Source organism: Hyla sarda, chromosome 1 (assembly GCF_029499605.1).
Source record: "Hyla sarda isolate aHylSar1 chromosome 1, aHylSar1.hap1, whole genome shotgun sequence".
NCBI classification, from domain to species: Eukaryota; Metazoa; Chordata; class Amphibia; order Anura; family Hylidae; genus Hyla; species Hyla sarda.
Window position 1 is genome coordinate 258,332,613 of NC_079189.1, and position 11,861 is coordinate 258,344,473.

Here is an 11,861-nt window from a genome sequence, read left to right on the forward strand (position 1 = left end):
TGATGAAAGCAGGAGCGTTCAGCTTAGGATGGCCATTGACAGCTTCATGATTTTTATACTGTGCATTTAAGCATCAATAAATCCTTTTCGGAATCGGAACGGAAGGCAGCAACAGAGCATAATTTTAACTGCACCCGGGATTCCCAGCCAGTCTCCCATGCCGGTACTTACTGGGCCCTAAGCTGGGTAGCAGTCTGCGATCTGACGAGAGCAGGCACGTTCAGCTTAGGATGGCCGTTGACATCTTCACGCTTTGTATATTGTGAATTTAAGCATCAATAAATATTTTTATTAATCGGAGAGGAAGGCGGCAACAGAGCAAAATGTCAATGGCACCTTGGATTGCCAGCCAGTCTCCCATGCCGGTAACTGCTGGGCAGTGGTCTGCGATCTGAGGAGAGCAGGCACGTTCAGGCTTAGGATGGCCGTTGACAGCTTCACACCCTGTGTATTGTGGATTTAAGCATCAATAAATCCTTTTCCGAATTGGAGCGGAAGGCGGCAACACATTAAAATGTCAACTGCACCTGGGATTCCCAGCCAGCCTCCCATGCTGGTACTTACCAGGTCCTAAGCTGGGTAGCAGTCTGCGATCTGACGAGAGCAGGCGCGATCAGCTTAGGATGACCGTTGACAGTTTCACACTTTGTATACTGTGGATTTAAGCATCAATAAATAATTTTCGGAATCGGAGCAGAAACAGAGCAAAATGGCAACTGCACCCGGGATTCCCAGCCAGTCTCCCATGCCGGTACTTACCGGGCCCTAAGATCTGTACCAGTCTGCGATCTGAAGAGAGCAGGCGCGTTAAGCTTAGGATGGCCGTCGACAGCTTCACACCTTGTATACTGTGGATTTAAGCATCAATAAATTATTTTCAGAATCGGAGCGGAAGGCAGCAATAGAGCAAAATGTCAACGGCACCCGGGATTCCCAGCCAGTCTCCCATGCCAGTACCTACCGGGCCCTAAGCTAGAGCAGTCTGCGATCTGACGAGAGCAGGCGCGTTCAGCTTAGGAGGGCCATTGACAGCTTCTTGATTTTTATATTGTGCATTTAAGCATCAATATATCCTTTTCGGAATCGGAACGGAAGGCGGCAACAGAGCAAAATGTCAACTGCACCCGGGATTCCCAGCCAGTCTCCCATGCTGGTGCTTACCGGGCCCTAAGCTGGGTAGCAGTCTGCGATCTGACGAGAGCAGGCGCGTTCTGCTTAGGATGGCCGTTGACAGCTTCTCGCCCTTTATACTGTGCATTTAGGCATCAATAAATCCTTTTCGGAATCGGAACGGAAGGCGGCAACAGAGCAAAATGTCAACGGCAGCTGGGATTCCCAGCCAGTCTCCTATGCTGGTACTTACCAGGCCCTAAGCTGGGTATCAGTCTGCGATCTGTCGAGAGCAGGCGCGTTCAGCTTAGGATGGCCGTTGACAGCTTCACACTTTGTATACTGTGCATTTAAGCATCAATAAATCCTTTTCGGAATCGGAACGGAAGGCGACAACAGAGCAAAATGTCAACGGCAGCCGGGATTCCCAGCCAGTGTCCCATGCCGGTACTTACCGGGCCCTAAGATCTGTACCAGTCTGCGATCTGACGAGAGCAGGCGCGTTAAGCTTAGGATGGCCGTCGACAGCTTCACACCTTGTATACTGTGGATTTAAGCATCAATAAATTCTTTTCGGAATCGGAGCGGAAGGCAGCAATTGAGCAAAATGTCAACGGCAACTGGGATTCCCAGCCAGTCTCCCATGCCAGTACCTACCGGGCCCTAAGCTAGAGCAGTCTGCGATCTGACGAGAGCAGGCGCGTTCAGCTTAGGATGGCCATTGACAGCTTCATGCTTTTTATACTGTGCATTTAAGCATCAATAAATCCTTTTCGGAATCGGAGCGGAAGGCGGCAACAGATTAAAATGTCAACTGCACCCGGGATTCCCAGCCAGTCTCCCATGCTGGTACTTACTGTGCCCTTAGCTGGGTAGCAGTCTGCGATCTGACGAGAGCAGGCGCGTTCAGCTTAGGATGGCCATTGACAGCTTAATGCTTTTTATGCTGTGAATTTAAGCATCAATAAATCCTTTTCGGAATCGGAACGGAATGCGGCAACAGAGCATAATGTCAACTGCACCCGGGATTCCCAGCCAGTCTCCCATGCCGGTAATTACTGGGCCCTAAGCTGGGTACCAGTCTGCGATCTGACGAGAGCAGGCGCGTTCAGCTTAGGATGGCCGTTGACATCTTCACGCCTTGTATATTGTGGATTTAAGCATCAATAAATATTTTTATTAATCGGAGAGGAAGGCGGCAACAGAGCAAAATGTCAATGGCACCTTGGATTGCCAGCCAGTCTCCCATGCTGGTAACTGCCGGGCAGTAGTCTGCGATCTGAGGAGAGCAGGCACGTTCAGGCTTAGGATGGCCGTTGACAGCTTCACACCCTGTGTATTGTGGATTTAAGCATCAATAAATCCTTTTCCGAATCGGAGCGGAAGGCGGCAACAGATTAAAATGTCAACTGCACCTGGGATTCCCAGCCAGTCTCCCATGCTGGTACTTACCAGGCCCTAAGCTGGGTAAAAGTCTGCGATCTGACGAGAGCAGGCGCGTTCAGCTTAGGATGGCCGTTGACAGTTTCACACTTTGTATACTGTGGATTTAAGCATCAATAAATAATTTTCGGAATCGGAGCAGAAACAGAGCAAAATGGCAACTGCACCCGGGATTCCCAGCCAGTCTCCCATGCTGGTACTTACCAGGACCTAAGCTGGGTAGCAGTCTGCGATCTGACGAGAGCAGGCGCGTTCAGCTTAGGATGGCCGTTGACAGCTTCACACTTTGTATACTGTGCATTTAAGCATCAATAAATCCTTTTCGGAATCAGAACGGAAGGCGGCAACAGAGCAAAATGTCACTGACACCTGGGATTCCCAGCCGGTCTCCCATGCTGGTACTTTCCGGGCCCTAAGCTGGGTAGCAGTCTGCGATCTGACGAGAGCAGGCACGTTCAGCTTAGGATGGCCGTTGACAGCTTCTTGATTTTTATATTGTGCATTTAAGCATCAATATATCCTTTTCGGAATCGGAACGGAAGGCGGCAACAGAGCAAAATGTCAACTGCACCTGGGATTCCCAGCCGGTCTCCCATGCTGGTACTTTCCGGGCCCTAAGCTGGGTAGCAGTCTGCGATCTGACAAGAGCAGGCGCGTTCAGCTTAGGATGGCCGTCGACAGCTTCTCACCTTGTATACTGTGGATTTAAGCATCAATAAATCCTTTTCGGAATCAGAACGGAAGGCGGCAACAGAGCAAAATGTCACTGACACCTGGGATTCCCAGCCGGTCTCCCATGCTGGTACTTTCCGGGCCCTAAGCTGGGTAGCAGTCTGTGATCTGACGAGAGCAGGCGCGTTCTGCTTAGGATGGCCGTTGACAGCTTCTCGCCCTTTAAACTGTGCATTTAGGCATCAATAAATCCTTTTCGGAATCGGAACGGAAGGCGGCAACAGAGCAAAATGTCAACGGCAGCCGGGATTCCCAGCCAGTGTCCCATGCCGGTACTTACCGGGCCCTAAGATCTGTACCAGTCTGCGATCTGACGAGAGCAGGCGCGTTAAGCTTAGGATGGCCGTCGACAGCTTCACACCTTGTATACTGTGGATTTAAGCATCAATAAATTATTTTCGGAATCGGAGCGGAAGGCAGCAACAGAGCAAAATGTCAACGGCACCCGGGATTCCCAGCCAGTCTCCCATGCCAGAACTTACCGGGCCCTAAGCTGGGTAGCAGTCTGCGATCTGACGAGAGCAGGCGCATTCAGCTTAGGATGGCCATTGACAGCTTCATGCTTTTTATACTGTGCATTTAAGCATCAATAAATCCTTTTCGGAATCGTAGAGGAAGGCGGCAACAGAGCAAAATGTCAATAGCACCTTGGATTGCCAGCCAGTCTCCCATGCCCGTACTTGCCGGGCAGCAGTCTGCGATCTGACAAGAACAGGCACATTCAGCTTAGGATAGCCTTAGACGGCTTCACACCCTGTATACTGTGGATTTAAGCATCAATAAATCCTTTTCGGAATCGGAGCGGAAGGCGGCTACAGAGCAAAATGTCAACAACACCTGGGATTCCCAGCCAGTCTCCCATGCTGGTACTTACCGGGCCCTAAGCTGGGTAGCAGTCTGCGATCTGACGAGAGCAGGCGCGTTCAGCTTAGGATGGCCGTTGACAGCTTCACGCCCTTTATATTGTGGATTTAAGCATCAATAAATAATTTTACGAATCGAAGCGGAAGGCGGCAACAGATTAAAATGTCAACTGCACCCTGGATTCCCAGCCAGTCTCCCATGCTGGTACTTACCAGGCCCTAAGCTGGGTATCAGTCTGCGATCTGACGAGAGCAGGCGCGTTCAGCTTAGGATGGCCGTTGACAGCTTCACACCCTGTATACTGTGCATTTAAGCATCAATAAATCCTTTTCGGAATCGGAACGGAAGGCGGCAACAGAGCAAAATGTCAACGGCAGCCGGGATTCCCAGCCAGTGTCCCATGCCGGTACTTTCCGGGCCCTAAGATCTGTACCAGTCTGCGATCTGACGAGAGCAGGCGCGTTAAGCTTAGGATGGCCGTCGACAGCTTCACACCTTGTATACTGTGGATTTAAGCATCAATAAATTATTTTCGGAATCGGAGCGGAAGGCAGCAATAGAGCAAAATGTCAACGGCAACCGGGATTCCCAGCCAGTCTCCCATGCCAGTACTTACCGGGCCCTAAGCTAGGTAGCAGTCTGCGATCTGACGAAAGCAGGAGCGTTCAGCTTAGGATGGCCATTGACAGCTTCATGATTTTTATACTGTGCATTTAAGCATCAATAAATCCTTTTCGGAATCGGAACGGAAGGCAGCAACAGAGCATAATTTTAACTGCACCCGGGATTCCCAGCCAGTCTCCCATGCCGGTACTTACTGGGCCCTAAGCTGGGTAGCAGTCTGCGATCTGACGAGAGCAGGCGCGTTCAGCTTAGGATGGCCGTTGACATCTTCACGCCTTGTATATTGTGAATTTAAGCATCAATAAATATTTTTATTAATCGGAGAGGAAGGCGGCAACAGAGCAAAATGTCAATGGCACCTTGGATTGCCAGCCAGTCTCCCATGCCGGTAACTGCTGGGCAGTGGTCTGCGATCTGAGGAGAGCAGGCACGTTCAGGCTTAGGATGGCCGTTGACAGCTTCACACCCTGTGTATTGTGGATTTAAGCATCAATAAATCCTTTTCCGAATTGGAGCGGAAGGCGGCAACACATTAAAATGTCAACTGCACCTGGGATTCCCAGCCAGCCTCCCATGCTGGTACTTACCAGGTCCTAAGCTGGGTAGCAGTCTGCGATCTGACGAGAGCAGGCGCGATCAGCTTAGGATGACCGTTGACAGTTTCACACTTTGTATACTGTGGATTTAAGCATCAATAAATAATTTTCGGAATCGGAGCAGAAACAGAGCAAAATGGCAACTGCACCCGGGATTCCCAGCCAGTCTCCCATGCCGGTACTTACCGGGCCCTAAGATCTGTACCAGTCTGCGATCTGAAGAGAGCAGGCTCGTTAAGCTTAGGATGGCCGTCGACAGCTTCACACCTTGTATACTGTGGATTTAAGCATCAATAAATTATTTTCAGAATCGGAGCGGAAGGCAGCAATAGAGCAAAATGTCAACGGCACCCGGGATTCCCAGCCAGTCTCCCATGCCAGTACCTACCGGGCCCTAAGCTAGAGCAGTCTGCGATCTGACGAGAGCAGGCGCGTTCAGCTTAGGAGGGCCGTTGACAGCTTCTTGATTTTTATATTGTGCATTTAAGCATCAATATATCCTTTTCGGAATCGGAACGGAAGGCGGCAACAGAGCAAAATGTCAACTGCACCCGGGATTCCCAGCCAGTCTCCCATGCTGGTGCTTACCGGGCCCTAAGCTGGGTAGCAGTCTGCGATCTGATGAGAGCAGGCGCGTTCTGCTTAGGATGGCCGTTGACAGCTTCTCGCCCTTTATACTGTGCATTTAGGCATCAATAAATCCTTTTCGGAATCGGAACGGAAGGCGGCAACAGAGCAAAATGTCAACGGCAGCTGGGATTCCCAGCCAGTCTTCCATGCTGGTACTTACCAGGCCCTAAGCTGGGTATCAGTCTGCGATCTGTCGAGAGCAGGCGCGTTCAGCTTAGGATGGCCGTTGACAGCTTCACACTTTGTATACTGTGCATTTAAGCATCAATAAATCCTTTTCGGAATCGGAACGGAAGGCGACAACAGAGCAAAATGTCAACGGCAGCCGGGATTCCCAGCCAGTGTCCCATGCCGGTACTTACCGGGCCCTAAGATCTGTACCAGTCTGCGATCTGACGAGAGCAGGCGCGTTAAGCTTAGGATGGCCGTCGACAGCTTCACACCTTGTATACTGTGGATTTAAGCATCAATAAATTCTTTTCGGAATCGGAGCGGAAGGCAGCAATTGAGCAAAATGTCAACGGCAACTGGGATTCCCAGCCAGTCTCCCATGCCAGTACCTACCGGGCCCTAAGCTAGAGCAGTCTGCGATCTGACGAGAGCAGGCGCGTTCAGCTTAGGATGGCCATTGACAGCTTCATGCTTTTTATACTGTGCATTTAAGCATCAATAAATCCTTTTCGGAATCGGAGCGGAAGGCGGCAACAGATTAAAATGTCAACTGCACCCGGGATTCCCAGCCAGTCTCCCATGCTGGTACTTACTGTGCCCTTAGCTGGGTAGCAGTCTGCGATCTGACGAGAGCAGGAGCGTTCAGCTTAGGATGGCCATTGACAGCTTAATGCTTTTTATACTGTGAATTTAAGCATCAATAAATCCTTTTCGGAATCGGAACGGAAGGCGGCAACAGAGCATAATGTCAACTGCACCCGGGATTCCCAGCCAGTCTCCCATGCCGGTAATTACTGGGCCCTAAGCTGGGTACCAGTCTGCGATCTGACGAGAGCAGGCGCGTTCAGCTTAGGATGGCCGTTGACATCTTCACGCCTTGTATATTGTGGATTTAAGCATCAATAAATATTTTTATTAATCGGAGAGGAAGGCGGCAACAGAGCAAAATGTCAATGGCACCTTGGATTGCCAGCCAGTCTCCCATGCTGGTAACTGCCGGGCAGTAGTCTGCGATCTGAGGAGAGCAGGCACGTTCAGGCTTAGGATGGCCGTTGACAGCTTCACACCCTGTGTATTGTGGATTTAAGCATCAATAAATCCTTTTCCGAATCGGAGCGGAAGGCGGCAACAGATTAAAATGGCAACTGCACCCGGGATTCCCAGCCAGTCTCCCATGCCGGTACTTACTGGGCCCTAAGCTGGGTAGCAGTCTGCGATCTGACGAGAGCAGGCGCGTTCAGCTTAGGATGGCCGTTGACATCTTCACGCCTTGTATATTGTGAATTTAAGCATCAATAAATATTTTTATTAATCGGAGAGGAAGGCGGCAACAGAGCAAAATGTCAATGGCACCTTGGATTGCCAGCCAGTCTCCCATGCCGGTAACTGCCGGGCAGTAGTCTGCGATCTGAGGAGAGCAGGCACGTTCAGGCTTAGGATGGCCGTTGACAGCTTCACACCCTGTGTATTGTGGATTTAAGCATCAATAAATCCTTTTCCGAATCGGAGCGGAAGGCGGCAACAGATTAAAATGTCAACTGCACCTTGGATTCCCAGCCAGTCTCCCATGCTGGTACTTACCAGGACCTAAGCTGGGTAGCAGTCTGCGATCTGACGAGAGCAGGCGCGTTCAGCTTAGGATGGCCGTTGACAGCTTCACACTTTGTATACTGTGCATTTAAGCATCAATAAATCCTTTTCGGAATCAGAACGGAAGGCGGCAACAGAGCAAAATGTCACTGACACCTGGGATTCCCAGCCGGTCTCCCATGCTGGTACTTTCCGGGCCCTAAGCTGGGTAGCAGTCTGCGATCTGACGAGAGCAGGCACGTTCAGCTTAGGATGGCCGTTGACAGCTTCTTGATTTTTATATTGTGCATTTAAGCATCAATATATCCTTTTCGGAATCGGAACGGAAGGCGGCAACAGAGCAAAATGTCAACTGCACCCGGGATTCCCAGCCAGTCTCCCATGCTGGTACTTACCGGGCCCTAAGCTGGGTAGCAGTCTGCGATCTGACGAGAGCAGGCGCGTTCAGCTTAGGATGGCCGTTGACAGCTTCACACTTTGTATACTGTGCATTTAAGCATCAATAAATCCTTTTCGGAATCGGAACGGAAGGCGGCAACAGAGCAAAATGTCAACGGCAGCCGGGATTCCCAGCCAGTGTCCCATGCCGGTACTTACCGGGCCCTAAGATCTGTACCAGTCTGCGATCTGACGAGAGCAGGCGCGTTAAGCTTAGGATGGCCGTCGACAGCTTCACACCTTGTATACTGTGGATTTAAGCATCAATAAATTCTTTTCGGAATCGGAGCGGAAGGCAGCAATTGAGCAAAATGTCAACGGCAACTGGGATTCCCAGCCAGTCTCCCATGCCAGTACCTACCGGGCCCTAAGCTAGAGCAGTCTGCGATCTGACGAGAGCAGGCGCGTTCAGCTTAGGATGGCCATTGACAGCTTCATGCTTTTTATACTGTGCATTTAAGCATCAATAAATCCTTTTCGGAATCGGAGCGGAAGGCGGCAACAGATTAAAATGTCAACTGCACCCGGGATTCCCAGCCAGTCTCCCATGCTGGTACTTACTGTGCCCTTAGCTGGGTAGCAGTCTGCGATCTGTCGAGAGCAGGCGCGTTCAGCTTAGGATGGCCATTGACAGCTTAATGCTTTTTATACTGTGAATTTAAGCATCAATAAATCCTTTTCGGAATCGGAACGGAAGGCGGCAACAGAGCATAATGTCAACTGCACCCGGGATTCCCAGCCAGTCTCCCATGCCGGTAATTACTGGGCCCTAAGCTGGGTAGCAGTCTGCGATCTGACGAGAGCAGGCGCGTTCAGCTTAGGATGGCCGTTGACATCTTCACGCCTTGTATATTGTGGATTTAAGCATCAATAAATATTTTTATTAATCTGAGAGGAAGGCGGCAACAGAGCAAAATGTCAATGGCACCTTGGATTGCCAGCCAGTCTCCCATGCTGGTAACTGCCGGGCAGTAGTCTGCGATCTGAGGAGAGCAGGCACGTTCAGGCTTAGGATGGCTGTTGACAGCTTCACACCCTGTGTATTGTGGATTTAAGCATCAATAAATCCTTTTCCGAATCGGAGCGAAAGGCGGCAACAGATTAAAATGTCAACTGCACCTTGGATTCCCAGCCAGTCTCCCATGCTGGTACTTACCAGGCCCTAAGCTGGGTAGCAGTCTGCGATCTGACGAGAGCAGGCGCGTTCAGCTTAGGATGGCCGTTGACAGCTTCACACTTTGTATACTGTGCATTTAAGCATCAATAAATCCTTTTCGGAATCAGAACGGAAGGCGGCAACAGAGCAAAAAGTCACTGACACCTGGGATTCCCAGCCGGTCTCCCATGCTGGTACTTTCCGGGCCCTAAGCTGGGTAGCAGTCTGCGATCTGACAAGAGCAGGCGCGTTCAGCTTAGGATGGCCGTCGACAGCTTCACACCTTGTATACTGTGGATTTAAGCATCAATAAATTATTTTCGGAATCGGAGCGGAAGGCAGCAATAGAGCAAAATGTCAACGGCAACCGGGATTCCCAGCCAGACTCCCATGCCAGTACCTACCGGGCCCTAAGCTAGAGCAGTCTGCGATCTGAATAGAGCAGGCGCGTTCAGCTTAGGATGGCCATTGACAGCTTCATGCTTTTTATACTGTGCATTTAAGCATCAATAAATCCTTTTCGGAATCGGAGCGGAAGGCGGCAACAGATTAAAATGTCAACTGCACCCGGGATTCCCGGCCAGTCTCCCATGCTGGTACTTACTGTGCCCTTAGCTGGGTAGCAGTCTGCGATCTGACGAGAGCAGGCGCGTTCAGCTTAGGATGGCCATTGACAGCTTCATGCTTTTTATACTGTGCATTTAAGCATCAATAAATCCTTTTCGGAATCAGAACGGAAGGCGGCAACAGAGCATAATGTCAACTGCACCCGGGATTCCCAGCCAGTCTCCCATGCCGGTAATTACTGGGCCCTAAGCTGGGTAGCAGTCTGCGATCTGACGAGAGCAGGCGCGTTCAGCTTAGGATGGCCGTTTACATCTTCATGCCTTGTATATTGTGGATTTAAGCATCAATAAATATTTTTATTAATCGGAGAGGAAGGCGGCAACAGAGCAAAATGTCAATGGCACCTTGAATTGCCAGCCAGTCTCCCATGCTGGTAACTGCCGGGCAGCAGTCTGCGATCTGAGGAGAGCAGGCATGTTCAGGCTTAGGATGGCCGTTGACAGCTTCACACCCTGTGTATTGTGGATTTAAGCATCAATAAATCCTTTTCCGAATCGAAGCGGAAGGCAGCAACAGATTAAAATGTCAACTGCACCCGGGATTCCCAGCCAGTCTCCCATGCTGGTACTTACCAGGCCCTAAGCTGGGTAGCAGTCTGCGATCTGACAAGAGCAGGCGCGTTCAGCTTAGGATGGCCGTTGACAGCTTCACACTTTGTATACTGTGGATGTAAGCATCAAAAAATAATTTTCGGAATAGGAGCAGAAACAGAGCAAAATGTCAACTGCACCCGGGATTCCCAGCCAGTCTCCCATGCTGGTACTTACCAGGCCCGAAACTGGGTAGCAGTCTGCGATCTGACGAGAACAGGCGCATTCAGCTTAGGATGGCCGTAGACATCTTCACACCCTGTATACTGTGGATTTAAGCATCAATAAATCCTTTTCGGAATCGGAGCGTAAGGCGGCAACAGAGCAAAATGTCAACGACACCTGGGATTCCCAGCCAGTCTCCCATGCTGGTACTTACCGGGCCCTAAGCTGGGTAGCAGTCTGCGATCTGACGAGAGCAGGCACATTCAGCTTAGGATGGCCGTTGACAGCTTCTTGCACTTTATACTGTGCATTTAAGCATCAATAAATCCTTTTCGGAATCGGAACGGAAGGCGGCAACAGAGCAAAATGTCAACGGCAGCCGGGATTCCAAGCCAGTGTCCCATGCCGGTACTTACCAGGCCCTAAGATCTGTACCAGTCTGCGATCTGACAAGAGCAGGCACGTTAAGCTTAGGATGGCCGTCGACAGCTTCACACCTTGTATACTGTGGATTTAAGCATCAATAAATTCTTTTCGGAATCGGAGCGGAACGCAGCAATAGAGCAAAATGTCAACGGCACCCGGGATTCCCAGCCAGTCTCCCATGCCAGTACTTACCGGGCCCTAGGCTGGGTAGCAGTCTGCTTTCTGACGAGAGCAGGCGCGTTCAGCTTAGGATGGCCGTTGACAGCTTCACGCCCTTTATACTGTGCATTTAAGCATCAATAAATCCTTTTCCGAATCGGAGCGGAAGGCGGCAACAGATTAAAATGTCAACTGCACCCGGGATTCCCAGCCAGGCTCCCATGCTGGTACTTACCAGGCCCTAAGCTGGGTAGCAGTCTGCAATCTGACAAGAGCAGGCGCGTTCAGCTTAGGATGGCCGTTGACAGCTTCACACTTTGTATACTGTGGATTTAAGCATCAATAAATATTTTTATTAATCGGAGAGGAAGGCGGCAACAGAGCAAAATGTCAATGGCACCTTGGATTGCCAGCCAGTCTCCCACGCCGGTATCTGCCGGGCAGCAGTCTGCGATCTGAGGAGAGCAGACACATTCAGCTTAGGATGGCCGTTGACAGCTTCACACCCTGTATATTGTGGATTTAAGCATCAATAAATCC

The 11,861-nt window shown here is 50.5% G+C and overlaps 3 pseudogenes; all 3 read right to left on the reverse strand.

The window, feature by feature from the left end:
- Positions 1 to 4,110: 4,110 nt before the first annotated feature.
- Positions 4,111 to 4,230, reverse strand: LOC130320106 (5S ribosomal RNA; annotated as a pseudogene).
- A 3,876-nt stretch (positions 4,231 to 8,106) lies between these two features.
- Positions 8,107 to 8,226, reverse strand: LOC130352619 (5S ribosomal RNA; annotated as a pseudogene).
- Positions 8,227 to 10,901: 2,675 nt separating this feature from the next.
- On the reverse strand, positions 10,902 to 11,021 carry LOC130327558 (5S ribosomal RNA; annotated as a pseudogene).
- Positions 11,022 to 11,861: the final 840 nt, after the last annotated feature.